The sequence below is a fragment of the Cervus elaphus genome, chromosome 20 (assembly GCF_910594005.1).
Source record: "Cervus elaphus chromosome 20, mCerEla1.1, whole genome shotgun sequence".
NCBI lineage: Eukaryota > Metazoa > Chordata > Mammalia > Artiodactyla > Cervidae > Cervus > Cervus elaphus.
Genome location: NC_057834.1, coordinates 115,723,705 through 115,739,994, shown reverse-complemented (window position 1 = coordinate 115,739,994; position 16,290 = coordinate 115,723,705). Strand labels below are relative to the sequence as shown.

Sequence of the window (16,290 nt, the reverse complement as noted above, 5' to 3'; positions counted from 1 at the left end):
AAAGCAGCAGGGACCTCCACAAGAGACTGAGGCAGACCTGCCTTTGAGTGTCTGAGGGTATCCTGTGGAGGCATGGGTCAGCAGTGGCCTGCCATGGCGTCAATGACACTGACTACAGCAGTCCTGGGAGCCGTGACGTGTTGGCATAAGACCTTTTGAAGGAAGTCGCCCTTAGCCAAACTATAGAGACCCCGAAACAGACGACCCACAAACTGGAGAACAATTATACCAAAGAAGTTCTCGCACTGCTGCAAAAGTTCTAGAGCCCGCAACAAATTTCACAACCTGGTGATCTGGCAAAGGGACTGAGAAACCCCAGGGAATCTGACTTTGAAGGCCAGTGGGATTTGACTACAGAATGACCACAGGACTTGGGAAACAGAGCTTTGTAAGGCACAACAAAACCTTGTTGGAGCAGGACCCAGGAGAAAGGAGCAGTGACACCACAAGAGACTGAGCCAGCCTTGCCTGTGAGTGTCATGGAATCTCCAGTGGAGGTGGGGGTTGACAGTAGCCTGCTGTGGGGGTCAGTGGCACTGACTACAACAGTCCTGGGGGCTGCAGCCTGCTGGTCTAAGTCCTTGTGAAGGAGGTCACCATTACCACCAACCCCCACCCTAGTCTGGCCTCAGGCCAGACAGGGAGAGAACAAAGCTCCACTCATCAGCAGAAAACTGGATTAAAGACTTACTGAGCATGGCCTAGACAACCAGAGCAAGACCCAGTTTTCGCCACAGCCAGTCCCTCTCATCAGGAAGCTTGCACAAGCCTCTTATCCTCATTCATCAGAGGGCAGACAGAATGAAAACCACAATCACAGAAAACTAACCAAACTGATCACATGGACCACAGCCTCAATGAAACTATGAGCCATGCCATGTAGGGCCACCCAAGATGAATGGGTCTGGGTGGAATGTTCTGACAAAACATGGTCCACTGGAGAAGGAAATGGCAAACCACTTCAGTATTCTTGCCTTGAGAACCCCACGAATAGTATGAAAAGGCAAAAAGGTATGACACTGAAAGATGAACTCCCCAGGTCAGTAGGTGCCCAATATGCTACTGGAGAAGAGCAGAGAAATAGCTCCAGAGGCTGAGCCAAAGCGAAAACAACACCCAGTTATGGATGCGTCTGGTGGAGAAAGTAAAGTCCGATGTTGTAAAGAATAATTCTGCATATGAGTCTGGAGTGTTAGGTCCATGAATCAAGGTAAATTGGAAGTGATCAAACAGGAGATGGCAAGAGTAAACATCAACATTTTAGAAATCAGTAAACTAAAATGGACCAAAATGGATGAATTTTATTCAGATAACCATTCTATCTATTCCTGTGGGCAAGAATGCCTTAGAAGTAATTAAGTAGCCCTTATGGTCAACAAAAGAGTCTGAAATGCAGTACTTGGGGTCCTTTAATGGACCAGAACCTGGTGGTCCAGAGTCAACGATAAGAAAGTGAGAGAAAGAAGCTAATATTCCCTGGGTTACGCAGAGAACTAATAAAGCCCTAGGACAGGGCTTGTACCGCTCACGGAGGCACAGGGCACCCTCTCGGGGAGGTCTTGAAAGCCTGGGCAGGAGAGTGAGCTTGGCAGGTTTCCACGCTCCAGAGAATTAGCCGGAGGGAGGGGGGCAGAGAGAGAGAGAGAGAGAAAGAGAAAGAGAAAGAAAGACATGGGGACCCAAGTCTCTGGTGGAGCAAGGGTGTTTTAATCATCTTTTCATGAGTATACATAGGCTGTTGTACAAGGAATTTCTTTTGACAATGATGAAGATCAGAAAACCAAATGTACAGCAACCGTTATCAAGGGAACAAGGAATTAACACCAGTCATAAGGTCAGAAGACAATTCATATCTCAAGAAAGAGGGTCGTGACTAAGCAGTTTTGCCATAAGGAGAATGTTTACTGAAGGAAATCCATGCATGTGTCTCATCCTATGACCTCAGTCCTGGGAGCAGCGAGCCATTCCACTCATTCCTGTTACCAGGAACTGATAAGGAACAGAGGATTTATGAGAGACAGAAAACAGCACACAGGAATCCTCCTGTTAAACCTTCCCTGACAGTACTCAGCTGCAATCTCAAAACAGAATGCTCTCTGTTTGTTTTCAAGGCAAACCATTCAGCATCATAGTAGTCCAAGTCTATGCCCCAACCACTAATGCCAAAGAAGCTGAAGTTGACCGGTTCTACAGACCTTCTAGAACTAACACCAAAAAAAGATTCCTTTTATCACAGGGGACTGGAATGCAAAAGCAGGAAGTCAAGAGATACCTGGAGTAACAGGCAAGTTTGGTCTTGAAGTACAAATGAATCAGATCTAAGGCTAACAGTTCTGCCAAGAGAACACACTGTTCATAACAAACACTCTCATCCAACAACACAAGAATCGACTATACACATGGACATCACCAGATGGTCAATACCAAAATCAGACTGATTATATTATTTGCAGCCAAAGATTGAGAAAATACACACAATCAGCAAAAACAAGACCAGGAGCTGACTGTGGCTCAGATCATGCACTCCTTATTGCCAAACTCAGACTTAAATGGAAGAGGGTAAGGAAGACCACTAGACCAGTCAGGTAAGACCTAAATCAAATCCCTTGCAATTATACAGTGGAAGTGACAAATAGATTCAAGGGACTAGATCTAATAGACAAGAGTGCCTGAAGAACTGTGGGTGGAGTTCTATAACATTATACAGGAGGTGGTGATCAAAACCATTCTCAAGAAAAAGAAATTCAAAAGGACAAATGGTTGTCTGAGGAGGCCTTACAAATAGCTGAGAAAAGAAGAAAAGCAAAAGGCAAAGGAGAAAAGGAAAGATATACACATCTGAATGTAGAGTTCCAAAGAATAGCAAGAAGAGATAAAAAAACAAAAACGTTCCTAAGTGATTAATGCAAAGAAACAGAGGAAAACAACAGAATGGGAAAGACTAGTTCTCTTCAAGAAAATTAGGGATACCAAAGGAATATTTCATGCAAAGATGGGCACAATAAAGGACAGAAACAGCATGGACCTAACAAAAATAGAAGTGATTAAGAACAAGGAGCAAGAATACACAGAAGAACTATACAAAAAAGATCTTAATGACCCAGATAACCACGATGGTGTGATCACTCACCTAGAGCCAGACATCCTGAAGGGTGAAGTCAAGTGGGCCTTAGGAAGCATCACTCCGAACAAAGCTAATGGAGGTGATGGATATCGAGTTGAGCTATTTCAAATCCTAAAAGATGATGCTGTGAAAGTGCTGCATTCAATATGCCAGCACACTGGGAAACTCAGAAGTGGCCAACGGACTGGAAAAGGTCAGTTTTCATTTCAATCCCAAAGAAAGGCAGTGTCAAAGAATGTTTAAACTACCGCACAACTGCACTCATTTCACATGCTAACAAAGTAATGCTCAAAATTCTCCAAACTAGGTTTCAACAGTATGTGTACGGAGAACTTTCAGATGTTCAAGCTGGATTTAGAAAAGGCAGAGGAGCCAGAGATCAAATTGCCAACATCCAATGGATCACAGAAAAAGCAAGAGAATTCCAAAAAAACACCTACTTCTGTTTCACTGACTATGCTAAAGCCTTTGACTGTGTGGATCACAACAAAGTGTGGAAAATTCTTCAACAGACAGGAATACCAGACCACCTTACATGCCTCCTGAGAAACACATATGCAGGTCAAGAAGCAACAGTTAGAACCAGACATGGAACAATGGACTGGTTCAAAACTGTGAAAGGAATACATCAAGGCTATACAGTGTCACCCTGCTTATTTAACTTATATGCAGAGTACATCATGCAAAATGTTGGGCTGGATGAAGCACAAGCTGGAATCAAGATTGCCAGAACAAATATCAATAACCTCAGATATGCAGATGACACTATTCTTACGGCAGAAAGTGAAGAGGAACTAAAAAGCCTCTTGATGAAAGTGAAAGGGAGAGTGAAAAAGCTGGCTTAAAACTGAGCATTCAAAAAACTAAGATCATAGCATCCAGTTCAATCACTTCATGGCAAATAGATGGGAAACAATGGAAACAGTGACAGACTTTATTTTCTTGTGCTCCAAAATCACTGCAGATGGTGACTGCAGCCATAAAATTAAGACACTTGCTCCCTGAAGAAAAGCTATGACAAATCTAGACAATGTACTAAAAAGCAGAGGCATCACTTGGCCGACAAAGGTCCATATAGTCAAAGCTATGGTTTTTCGAGCAGTTACGTACAGATGTGAGAGCTGGGCAATAAGGAAGGCCAAGTGTCGAAGAACTGATGCTTTTGAACTGTGGTTGAAGCCTTGGAGAAGACTCTGGAGAGTCCCTTGGACTGCAAGGAGATCCAACCAATCAATCCTAAAGGAAATCAGTCCTGGGTGTTCACTGGTAGGACTGATGTTGAAGCTGAAGCTCCAATACTTTGGCCACCTGATGTGAAGAACTAAGTCGCTGGAAAAAACCCTGATGCTGGGCAAGATGGAAGGCAGGAGGAGAAGGGGAGAACAGAGGATGAGACGGTTGGATGGCACCACCGACTGGATGGACAGGAGTTTCAGCAAGCTCTGGGAGATGGTGAAGGACACAGAAGCCTGGCATGCTGCAGTTCATGGTGTCATAAAGAGTTGGATATGACTGAGCAACTGAACAACTACTATCCTACATAAAATGTCCAGCTTTCAACAAAAATTGCAAAGCATACCAAAAGGCCATGTAAAGCACATTTGCAAGTGACAAGCAATCATCAGAAACCTACTTAGATATGACACTAAAATTGACAGGGAATTTAAATGCCTATGATCGAAATATTAAAGGCTTTAATGGGAAAAATGGACAACATATAAGATCACATGAAAAAAAATTTGGGGGGGTTAAAAAGGGAGACAGTTAAAAGAGGCTATGTTAGAAATTTTTAAAAAATGATAATACAATAACAGATGAGGAATATCTTCAACAAGTTTATCAGTAAAATTGACACAAGGAAAGAATCAATGAACTTGGAGACAGGTCTAGAGAAGCTACTCAAACCGAAACATATAGGAAAAAAAAATAGGGAAAAACAGAACAGAGCATTAAAGACGTGTAGAACACCAAATTGCACTATTTAATATATGCAACACAGAAGGAGAAGAGAGAAAGAAAAGAGCAGGAAAACATAATAACCAAGAATTTTAAAAACCAACTAAAGAGAGCTGGTGGTTGCACAACACTGTGAACACACCATATACCACTCAACTGTATAATCAACTGTGTGTCACATGAATGTAGTCTCAAAAAGAAAAAAATCTCCAAAGTCACAGATCTAAGAACATCAAGCTGTATTACAAAAGCTACACACACACACATACACACACACACACACCCCACGGGTAGATCACAGTCAAACTGATGAAAAACAAAAAAAAAATCTTGACAGCCGAAGGAGAGGAAAAAGACATTACAAACAAAGGAACAACTATAAAAATAGCAATGGACTTCTCTCCACAGACCAAGCAAACTAGAAGATAACAGTATGGCATCTTTAAAAAGGTAGAGGGTAAGGAAAAAAAAAAACATTCAGTCCAGAATTCCATACCAGTGAAAGAATCTTTCAAAGCTGGAAACAAAATAGAGTCTTTCTCAGACTGAAAAAGCTTATGAGAATTTATTGCCAGCAAACCCACACTACAAGAAATAAAGGAAGTAGTTCAGGCAGAAGTATGATACCATATAACAACTTAAACCTACAGAAAGAAATAAAACAAATACAATTAAAATTTAATTATTTTTCTTGTATCTTATTGCCCTAAAAGATAATTATCTGAAGAAAAATAGTAGCAACATATTATTTGTTATAGTATATGCAAAACTAAAATATATGAGAAAGTGAAAGTCACTCAGTCGTGTCTGACTCTTGTGACCCCCATGGACTATACAGTCCATGGAATTCTCCAGGCCAGACTACTGGAGCGGGTAGCCTTTCCCTCCTCCAGGGGATCTTCCCAACCTAGGGATCAAACCCAGGTCTTCCACATTGCAGGCATATTCTTAACCATCTGAGCCACAAGGGAAGTCCAAAAATATATGAGAACAACAGTACAAAAAATAGGTGAGAAGAATTGGAAATACAATGGTATAGGACCATCACACTACATATGAAGCAATCTTATTATTTAAATGTAGATTTTCGTGGCTTAAAGATTGTATTTTAAAACCTAGGACATCTACTAAATAACCATTTCAGAAGAGATATTACAATAAATCAACAGAGGAGAAAAAACTAGTGGGCAAAAGTTTAGTGAAAAAGCAAGCTATGTGTATCGTCTCAATGTATCTCCTCACATGATACTGACTAATTTACAAAGGTGAAGAAACCTGGGAGACATCATCTTAACCAAGTGTCAAAGTTAATACCATCAATAATAAGACACATTAACATCATGTACCTCCTGTTCCACTGAGAAAGGCACAAAATTACATCTGTGGTATTCTTGCCAAGAATGTATAAGCTTAGTCTATCATAAGAAAAATCATACACATCTAAACTTAGCAATATATTGCATGATATCTGAAATGTCATGGTCTCCAAAAGTGTCATGGTCATGAAAAAAAGATCACAGACTAGAAAGGGCTAGAAACACATGAAAACTAAATGCACTGTGGATTAGATCAAATACTGAACCAAAAAAAGTACATTAATAGAATATCTAGTGATATTCAAATAAAGTCTGTTGTTCAGTTAAAAGTATTGTATCAACAGTATAATAGTACCAAAATATAGTACTATACCAATTGTATTGTGTTTATGCAAAATGTTAACATTAGAAGTCTGATGAAGGGTATCAAGAACACTGCACTATTCTGCAACTCTTCTGTAAATCTCTAGTATTTTTAGATGTTCTTATGCCCTACACATGTTGTTATACATGCTCCAGAGTTATGGAAACTCATTCATAATGAAATTGTTTAGTTTCTAAGTCATGTCTGACTCTTTTGCAACCCCATGGACTGTGACCGACAGGCTCCTCTGGCCAAGTGATTTCACAGGCAAGAATACTGGAATGGGTTGCCATTTCCTTCTCCAAGGGATCTTCCCGATTCAGGGATAGAACCTGTGACTAACTAACGCAGAGCATACTTAGTCTTCAGTTCAGTTCAGCTCAGTTCAGTCGCTCAGTCGAGTCTGACTATTTGTGACCCCATGAACCACAGCACGCCAGGCCTCCCTGTCCATCACCAACTCCCAGAGTCCACCCAAACCCATGTGCATTTAGTTGGTGATGCCATCCAACCATCTCATCCTCTGTCGTCCTCTTCTCCTCCTGCTCTCAATCTTTCCCAGCATCAGGGTCTTTTCAAATGAGTCAGCTCTTCACATCAGGGGGACAAAGTATGGAGTTTCAGCTTCAACATCAGTCCTACCAAGGAACACCCGGGACTGATCTCCTTTAGGATGGACTGGTTGGATCTCCCTGCAGTCCAAGGGACTCTCAAGAGTCTTCTCCAACACCACAGTTCAAAAGCATTAATCCTTCAGCACTCAGCTTTTTATATAGTCCAACTCTCACATCCATACATGACTACTGGAAAAACCACAGCCTTGACTAGACGGACCTTTGTTGGCAAAATAATGTCTCTGCTTTTTAATATGCTGTCTAGGTTGGTCATAACTTTCCTTCCAAGGAGTAAGTGTCTGTTAATTTCATGGCTGCAGTTACCATCTATAGTGATTTTGGAGCCCAGAAAAATAAAGTCCGCCACTGTTTCCACTGTTTCCCCATCTATTTGCCATGAAGTGACGGGACCAGATGCCATGATCTTAGTTTTCTGAATGTTGAGATTTAAGCCAACTTTTTCACTCTCCTCTTTCACTTTCATCAAGAGGCTCTTTAGTTCTTCACTTTCTGCCATAAGGGTGGTGTCATCTGCATATCTGAGGTTATTGATATTTCTCCCGGCAATCTTGATTCCAGCTTGTGCTTCCTCCAGCCCAGTGTTTCTCATGATGTACTCTGCATATAAGTTAAATAAGCAGGGTGACAATATACAGCCTTGACGTACTCCTTTTCCTATTTGGAACCAGACTGCTGTTCCGTCCAGTTCTAACTGTTGCTTCCTGACCTGCATACAGGTTTCTCAAGAATATCTTAATATCTGAGGAACTATGAAACAATGTTTGTCACTGTTTACTATGGAGAAAGTTTAAGCTTGACTATCATGTTTTTAAAACATACAGCAATTCTGTGTTTGACAGTAATCTACCCACAAGAAAAAGAAGTATTAAATGAGGACCCCAAAAAATATAATTAAAAAATTACTAAATTATCAAGTTAAACAAAACCTAAACCAAACAACAAAAGCCAAAAATAGATTATTAAAAAGAGAGTGAAGTTATTGAGAGTAGATCTTAAGCATTCTCACCTCGAAAAAAAAAAATGTTTAATAAGAAATATAAGTAAGAGGGAGTGAAGAAAATGAGAACCACAGGATACATAGGAAGGAACTATAAATGCTTTTATGTGAACATTTTAAGCAAAATTTTACTTAAAGACAGAAATATAACTAAACTTTTTAAGAAACTATATTGCCATTAAGTAGCAAATTATTTAAAAATTGTCAGTATAAATACAAAGTTCTAAAGATAGGAATTTAAAATACCACATTACTTTTTCTTTCCAAGCACACACTGATTTATGTCAGCTAATCCTTGAAACCAGCAGAAAGAACAGCAAGTCATCACATTTACAGGTGTAATCACCAGACCACTTATTTTGTGCTACAATGATATTTTGTTCAAACCACTTCCAGTAAATATTACTCAGCCATTAAAAAGGATACATTTGAATCAGTTCTAATGAGGTGGATGAAACTGGAGCCTATTATATAGAGTGAAGTAAGCCAGAAAGAAAAACCAATACAGTATACTAACACATCTATATGGAATTTAAAAAGATGGTAACAATAACCCTATATGCGAGACAGCAAAAAAGACACAGATGTATAGAACAGTCTTTTGGACTCTGGGAGAAGGTGAGGGTGGGGTGATTTGAGAGAATAGCATTGAAACATGTATATTATCATACATGAAACAGATCGCCAGTCCAGGTTCGATGCATGAGACAGGGTGCTCAGGGCTGGTGCACTGGGATGACCCAGAGGGATGGGGTGGGGAGGGAGATAGGAGGGGGGCTCAGGATGGGGGACACATGTACACCCATGGCGGATTCATGTCAATGTATGGCAAAACCACCACAATACTGTAAAGTAATTAGCCTCCAACTAAAATAAATAAATTAAAAAAATAAAAATAAAAAATAAACCACTTCCAGTAACAGAAATAAATTAGTTACATATAATATCAAGGCAATCAGTTGAAAATAAACCCATTTTTCAAATGAAGTTAACTTGTAAGTTAGCAAGCTTTGTAAAATATCAAGATCAAACTACATCTAATTGAACTGAACAACTTTAAAAACAAAACCATGTACATTTTTTATTTTCTTTTAAATGTTCAAGTCATAGCCTTTGGCTTAATTTCATAGCAGTAAGGGGATTCCTTACTACATGCTCCATTTGAAGAGTGTACCTGTGTTCTAAATCATAGGTTAGATTAGTAGTACTAGAAATCAATAAATATTAAGCCATATTTCCAAATTTCACTTAACAACGGGCATATCATTCCCTGCAGGGTGATTAACATACCGCATTCTCACCAAGTCTTAAACCCTCTGAACTTTCATCTATCATGGGTTTTATAAAAGAGGAGATGTCTGTAATAGAGTATGTATGTATGTAACAGAGTAGTTCTAGAACTAGAACTAGATTACATCCAAAGGAAAAGTAACATATGAAGCAAAAGCCAATAAAGAAATAAGCAGAAAGTTAAGTTGCAGTCTGGGGGAAAATGTGGATCTCAAACAGTTTTGATTTAATAATGTGAACCATTAACTGTAAGTTTAGTAAACTGAGAATTTCATGTTTGTAAAAACTCAAGTTTTCCTTTGAAAGGCAGAAAACAATTCTTTCATATCCACTTAATTATACATTAAGTAGAAGTGATCTTTTATCACACTTAGTTTTCTCCTGAGAGGCAGAACTGTGAAAAACTTCAAATAGAAAAAGAAAAAAAAAAACTTCAAATAGGTTGGATTAGAGCTTTCTTTACAGTAGAATGGTACAACCAGAAATAAACAGGAGAGAAAAAATTATTTTTGAAATGCCAAGAAAAAAACTTGCAAAGAAAAGGATTTCTTTGTGAATAATATTTCTCAAAAAGCCACAGCAGGTAGAAACCATCTAAATTTTATTTGCAAGATAATGAAATCAGTCCAATCTATTCCTTATATAACTGGGCCTCCCTCTTTCCCTCTTTCCTCAAATCTTATGTTTGCCAGATAAGGAAGACTGACAGCAATAAGAGTCACAAGTCTGAATAGCAAAGACTTTTCCAATATCCAAATAATGGAAATGGAAAATAGACTTAAAAATAAGTATGCTAACAATAATTATCAGTCAAATATTTTAGTAAGCAACTACCATATGCTACAACAAAATTAATAAGAAACATACTTTCTTTCCTCCAGAATATTAGAACCTATTTGAAATCAGAGCATAAACATATTTCAATTACCATTATGTAATTATAGCAAAAGCTCTTTCATTTGACAACGTGAAATAAGCTGTGAGTGACAGAGAAGTACAGGAGTTCAGAAAAGATTAATACACTACAGAAAATCTAGTAACCTTAAAACTACAATATTAAAGCTATTAAAATTTTAAAGGGGAAACCCGAGTTCAAAAACCACAGTTTTTACCCCTTATTAGCTGAGTGAGCATGAACAATTTACTTAAAGCACTGGGCCTCAGTTTCTCATCTATAAAATAAAGATAATATCTATCTACCCACCTTAAAGATAATATCTACCTGCTGGGAAGATTACATGAAATAATGTAGGTAAATCACTTGACACGACACCTAGCACAAAGCAGACCCTCAGTAAAAGGAGAGAAGGTAGAGGTGGGTGGATGATGGTCAGATTACAAACTGAGAAACTGAAAACTTCTGTAGAATTTTAAAGGGCTTACAGTCCCATAAAACAAGGGAAACAAAGAAGGCTACAGCAAAGGAGGAGACACTGATATGATGAGGTATTCCTTCACAGTAAAATCTCTTTTGTCACAGCAAAGATCTGTGCAAATATAAGCCAGTGCCTAATGGCCACTGATGAAGCCCAGCACTCAATGCTTGGCTGCTTTCTGACGATGACAGAGACTCATTATGTCACTGGTTAGACTAGTTCATTCATAAAACTGCAGGTGTTCATACACTGTATAAAGTAGCAAAGCAATGCACATTCGAGGAACTCTATAGCCACATCTTGAGTAAGGTGGAAGAAGAAATTGTTCTATCGCATTTCAGGATAATTATTAAAACACATTTCTTCAAAAGTGAAAATTAGTGGAATGGAAATGTCTCAAAGCACCTCAGTGAATCTCAAAATGAGACAGATTGTGTGCATAATTTTCCTTGGGTTTGACACTTTAGATTTACTGTCTTTACTATAAACTTCTATTAATACAAAATTATCTTTGAAGACTAGAAATTCAGTAATGATCCAAAATTGGACACGCTGATTTGCTTCACTTTTGCCCTATGTTGGGACATGTAGTTAAAGATAAATACAAGCACTCTGAATACAGCCTTTCTTCAACAAAGCAGCTATGTCAGCACAGGCAGCAAATTAGAGCAGAAACTGAGTGCAAAGTTCAAAAATCATTTCCAAAGAGCACGGAGTACTTAAAATGCAGTATGGCTAGGTTAATGTTTACTTGTACTTTGTTTCACTCAGCATTGGGTTATTAAGTATACATCAAATAGCTTCCCCTGGATCTCACAGAGCTCAGTGGAAATATTAATTTATTGAAGGAGTTTCATATGTATAGACCTTCCATGAAACAACTAGCACAGCATCTTGTCCATTATCTATGTCATAAAGCTGTTAAAAGGATTAATCAAAATGATAGTATGCACAAGTGTTTCAAACTTATAAAGTTCCATTAAAATATTTACTTGTACTATAATTCATAATTGACTGTTTTTATAGAATATTATTAGAAATTAAGACATAAGTAGACTCTTCATAAATATTTAATGTTTCAGAGATCTTGAGTATAAACTAGTCCAAATTCCTTAATTTTATATGATGCTCAAAGAGAAGTAACTTGGCCTAGACCACACTGAATAAAATTGTAACAAGAAGTTTGAAAGTCAGAGTCCTTGATTCAAGATGAATGCAATGATAGTTAGCTGCCTCATAGCCTCGTATTTTGATTACTCAAAATAAACACAAGCTGCACAGACTACTACTCTCCATTGGCCCAAAATCTTCTATACTGAAAACAGAATATGAGCAGTGGGTCAATACTGGAGCCCAGATTTATAATTTATAATACATAGTGATCATGCAGCATGTTTCCATGTAAGAAGGCAATTCTTTGGTAAAAGATTCTAATTCAATGCTAATAATTCTTCCTTAGGTATTCACCTTCCTGGATGTACATTGAAAATACTTGTCTGCAAAGAAGGAATCACTGCAATGACATTAATCTTAACTAAAAATGCAGAACAACGTGAAAAATGTAGTCTGAAATAGAGAGATACGGGGAGTAATACTATAGGATTCACATCAAGTGGATCAGTATCTCAAGATGCTTACCAATATTATTAAAGTTGATGTTATTTTGTTTTCAGAATTTAGCATATATAAGCCAACCTGCAGTTGCCCCCAAAATAAGCAGTCAATTGTAGGACACTTAAAACACTGGGTTTGGAAGCACTGCTCTGTGGATAGCTATATAATGAAAATAATGTACAGGATCAGAGAAAGTGACTAACAATTAAAGTTGCTAGGACTGGGCTTTCATACAAAGTTCTTTTTTATTTGTATGTTTAAATCTATAAAATGGCAACAATATTTGCAATCATTACTTTTTCAGGAAATTATACCCATTTCTGAGTATAATATGCATGTATAAAAGACCACCTGTCTTATCAATTTTTCAGTACACTTCAGACACCATATAGTGTTAACATGTTTTTAAGCTTCCATTGTATTGCACATAAATCTGGGTAAACTGTAAGCATTCAGTACCAACAGAATGAGTTTTCTGTTACTGGACTTTTTAAATTTCATTACAATTCCAAACCGTGATGCCTAACTTACATTCCTCTCCACATCTCTAGTAAAATATGCACAAAAACACTGGAGGAGATGTCTAACTGATACGTATAGCAAATCTGAAATACAAACATGTCCTAAGTTAACAACTTAAACTATGCAACCACTTCCACAAGGCCCATAAAATACAAAGCAGTGATAATCATAATTTAAAAACACAAAATATAATGCAGACAAAATATATAAATAAAACACCACATAAAAAGTTTCATCATCCTAATGAAAGTTTGAACTAGTAATGCATTATTCAAAATACTTGCTTCGTTCATTAAAAGCCTCAATGTAAAGTGAGTTCTACATAAAAACAAGGTAAATGAGAACTTTTACAGAGTAAGATAGTTATACAGCACAGGTATCGTTTACTGTAAATAAAAGTGGATTATGTGCAAAGAAAAGCCAGCTAAGACAAATATTTCAAAAAAAAAAAGCCAGTTTAAAACTGTGAAAGATAACCCAACAAAGGATGTTTGGGCCCAACAAAGTATAAGACTGCATTTCTGCAGAAAGACAGCATCACTGTTTTTAGCCCAAATGCTATTTGAATATTTTTCCAAGTTTTAACTCACAGTTGGAGAATTCCTGTACCATTCCATTATTTAACTACCTGGGAAAATCCTCCTCTTGCAATATTCTAGATTATTGGGTTGAGAAAATAGCCAGATTCAGTAAGAATTTAACCTTCAAAACTAATGAAACAGACCAATATGAAGCAGACAGGAAAGAACTTATAGCCATTCCCCCAAAAATGGTAATTCTTACTTCAAAGACCTATAGTCCATTACTCCCAATATACAACCTCCCTTTACTCCAGTACCACGCATGAGTGGCTTGGTGAGATTTTTAACCTTAACCAGTAATTTGCATCAGTCTCTCCAAGAGATACTCTAAAAATATACATACTAAATAAAGCAGTGTTCTTGCTATTGCAAAAGAAGTTGCAAGACAAGAAACCTGGTGATATTATTTCAAATAAGCTACTGTCCTTTCCCCCTTCCACCACATAGAAATCAGGAATATGTCACCTCTATCATGCTTTGTTAAGAAAATCACAGTGGTGAAAGCATGGTTTTGAAGTCAGGCCATACAAATATTTATAAACTTTGACAAGTGCTAAAACATGAAAAAATAAGATAATGAAACAGGCAATCCTAAAAATGTATATAAGTCAGTAGAAATTTAAATTAGCACAACCAATCTGGAAGGTAATATAACTATAATCATCCAAAAGACTAAAAATATGTATATAATTTGACCCAGAAACTCAAATTACTAACTGAATTTATTCACTGTCTTCCAGGAAAACAGTAGGTTGAATATGCAAGGATGAATGTACAAGAATGTCCTCTAACATATATAATTCCAAAATATCACAGAAATTCTAACTATCTAACAGCATAAGACTGACTGGTCAAATTACTCTGCTATAACCACACCATAAAGCATCAGCCAAACATTAAACATTAGAAAGAATGATGAACGGTCACATTTACTCAAACAGAAAGACATTCATGATAGCCCATTCAGTGAAAAACTCAAGACTACAAAACGGTAGGAGTAGAAAACTCTAATTTGCATTAAAAAAAAATTTTAATCATATAATTAAAATAAAACATTCTGGAATAACATACACAAAAAAGTTAAACAATAACTATCTCTAAATGATGGAATTAAATGTGATTATTAATTTAGCCTTTATAAATTAATAGTGGCAAATCTACACAAAACACACAGATAATTAATTATATAAATCTATGTATGGACTTGAACATAGCTACGTATCTAATCTCAGCTCTATTATTACCTTGAGTTTCGACTTTTGAAAATTAACATTTCTTCAAAATTCTAATTTAGACTTCTTTAGGATTTCAAAGGCACTGAGAGATATGTGTCATCCCAACACAACCAACACTGTTCCTACACTACTGTATAATTTATTTTTAGTTTGCTTTGCAATTGTAAATAAAATACAATTTTGTCAGTGTGCAGTGCTATGCTGGGCCTTGCCTTCTGAGTTACTGCCCAACCCCTCTCCAAAAACAAAAAAAAAACTAAACCACTTCTATAATAAACTGCCTGAAGTCCATAAGGAAAGCCACAGCACAATGCCACTTCTTTAATAGCTTTAGAAAAGAGTAATCATCAGTGAGGCCCCCCACCTCCACCCCAAGAGAAGCAGAAACATCAAGTAGACTTATTCAGACATTCAACAAGTTTGACTTCCCTCTCCTTCCAAACATCTCTACCACAATACTACAGGGAAAATGAAGCTTAATATACAGTAAGAGAAGTTCAAAGATAATTGAAATTACCTAAGATTTCATAATAATTTAGCAATTTAATACTGAACTAAATATGAACTTCATATTATATATATGACATTCAGATTGTCCTCATTCAGATTAGAATTATAGATGGACCATGTATGATATGCTGAACCACCTATAAGTAATGCTAAAGACATTCCAGAATTCATAAAATTTCATTGTCAAGATAAAGAGTTAGTTGCTCAGTTGTATTCAACTCTTTGCGACCCTATGGACTACAGCCCACCAGGCTCCTTGGTCCATGGAATTCTCCAGGCAAGAAAATTGGAGTGGGTTGCCATTTCCTCCTCCAGGGGATCTTCCTGCCCCAGGGATCGAACCCCCATTTCCTGCACTGCAGGCAGATTCTTTACCATCCTAGCCACCAGAGAAGCCCAAATAAAGAAAAAAGCACTTAAAATAAGTCAGACAGGGAAAGACAAATACTGCATGATTTCACTTATATGTGTAACCTACAAAGAAAACCAAATCATAACAACAGAGTAAAGTGATAGTTGCTAGGTGTGGGTGGAGAATGGTGAAGGTGGTCAAAAGGTTACAAACTTCCAGTTTTAACATGAATAAGTTCTGGGGGTCCAATGTACAGCATGGTAACTATAGTTACAATACTGTATTATATAGTTGAAAGTTGCTGAAAGAATAATGTGTTAACTACCCTTACAGTGACCAGTTTGCAATATATATGTACATCAAATCATCACATTGTACACTTTACACTTACACAATCTTGTTTCTCAAGTATCTCAAT

The 16,290-nt window shown here is 37.4% G+C and overlaps 1 protein-coding gene across 4 annotated transcripts in view; it reads right to left on the bottom strand.

Annotated features, from left to right (window-relative positions):
- Positions 1-16,290, bottom strand: part of FAF1 (Fas associated factor 1) — a 502,843-nt gene that overhangs the window by 427,900 nt on the left and 58,653 nt on the right. The gene's annotated exons all lie outside the window — the stretch shown is intronic.